This window comes from Sceloporus undulatus, chromosome 3 (assembly GCF_019175285.1).
Source record: "Sceloporus undulatus isolate JIND9_A2432 ecotype Alabama chromosome 3, SceUnd_v1.1, whole genome shotgun sequence".
In the NCBI taxonomy this organism is placed as follows: Eukaryota; Metazoa; Chordata; class Lepidosauria; order Squamata; family Phrynosomatidae; genus Sceloporus; species Sceloporus undulatus.
In genome coordinates, this window is record NC_056524.1 from 144,307,603 (window position 1) to 144,309,395 (window position 1,793).

The 1,793-nt window shown below is 45.6% G+C and overlaps 1 protein-coding gene across 1 annotated transcript in view; it reads right to left on the reverse strand.

Moving 5' to 3' along the window:
• Positions 1-18: 18 nt before the first annotated feature.
• LOC121926389 overlaps positions 19-1,793 on the reverse strand; it is a 7,440-nt gene continuing 5,665 nt past the window's right edge. Inside the window, exon 2 of the mRNA XM_042459330.1 lies at positions 19-41. The gene's annotated coding sequence lies outside the window, so the exon portion shown is untranslated. The remainder of the gene's footprint in view (positions 42-1,793) is intronic.

Here is a 1,793-nt window from a genome sequence, read left to right on the forward strand (position 1 = left end):
TCCTTCTTCGTGGTCTCTGTGAATCACACAAATGGGTTAGACTGGCTTGTTAAAATATATTTCTAATTTGTATGGAAAATGTTCAGATGTGTCAATGGTTAACTAAGGTTTAAAATGGTTCCTGTTGCAGGCCAGAAAGTCTAGGCCTGGAAGAGCAAGTCTTCAAGGACATGTGCTGAGACATAATATCAACAAATGTATTATTGTTATGCTTTTGTGTAGTATGGTGACTTCATGGGAAAGAGGTGTGTCCACTTGGTGGGAAAGATGATCTTGTGAGAGAACAAAGACTGATGTCACATTCAAGCTTTTAGCATGGACTCTGAAAGAGTATAGATGTATAGTAGCCTGCTGTAAAGTGTAAATAGCAACAAAGTTAATAAACCCTCATTTGAGTGAAAATCTGTGTGGAAGTTACTTTGATACTGAGTAGCTAAGAAGACTGCATCTGTTCCAGTTGGTACCAGTCCAGAACCACCGGTAACAAGAGACATCAACCATCCCAAAGATCTTTTTCTCTAACAAGTGGTAGCAGAGGATGGTTGCTGAGATGGTTGCCGAGATGGTTTGCCTGAGGATGGTTCCCAGGATGGTTGCCAAGCTGGTGTGCTGAGATGGTCTTCTGGAGGGTCTGCTGTTGCTGATGTTCCTGTTCCACTGAGAGTCTGCTGTGGAGTTTTTCTTCCAGCTGTAAGTTTGCTCTGTGTTGTTCATCTGTCCTGTGCCGGGAGGCAAATGGGAAGATAACAGTGTTTGTTGGACATTCTGCTGGGACTCTTGGCTGTTTTGCCGTTTGCTTTAAGTCATGGAGGCGGCAGCAAGATTTCCTAAGCTAAACAACAACAATTACAGCTCTTGGGCTGTTTACACAGAAGCACTGTTGGTCCGTGAGGGTCTATGGCGTGTGGTGGAACAAGGTCCTACTGATGCTACACTTGCTGATGATTCAAGGGCACGAGCTACAATTTTACTCACTGTTGAGCCTAACCAGATTAATCATGTGAGGCTCAAGACTAGTGCTAAAGCTGTCTGGGACACTTTGAAGAATGTGCATGAGAGTAGCACTGCCTTATCCAGGATGCTCTTTTGCAAAAGGCTATATGCATGCAAGATGCAAAGCAATCAGGATCCTGAGAAGCATTTAGAGGAAATGCATGACCTGTTTGCACAAGTGCAGCTGAGAGGTGTCACCTTGCCCGAGGAGCAAAAGGCGTACATCTTGCTTGGGAGTTTGTCCCAAGACTTTGAACACATCTTACATAGCTTCCAAGGGATGGCTGAAGACCAGATGACTGCTGAGTTGGTGTCGGCGCGCGTCTTGGAGGAGAGCCAGCGACGGAAGTCTGAAGGGCTCCAGAGGCAGCAGCGACAGATACCAAAGGTCTTCAAACCACCAGAGGTTGTGGAGAATTGCCAGCAGGAGAAGGCTGCAGTGTCCAAGTCTTGTTTCTACTGTAAGAAGCCAGGGCACGTCCAAAAGAACTGTTGGAAGTTTGCAGCATCGAAGAAGAAGCAGGGAAAAGGTGCTAGTTCCAGGAGGGGAGCGGCAGTTGTGGCTGGGGACAATGACTGCAAAGCCCATCAAGCAGCCACAGTGAGTTCAGTCTGGATGCTGGATTCTGGGGCTTCAAACCATATGTGTAATGACAATAAGTTGCTGAAAACTAAGTCTGTGTCAAATGTTCAGTCTGTTGCAATGGCTGATGGAGTTCCCAGAGAGGTAAAACATATGGGTACTGTACATGTTCCTAGTTTTGGGGAAGATTTTGAAAATGTTTTGTGTGTTCCCAAAT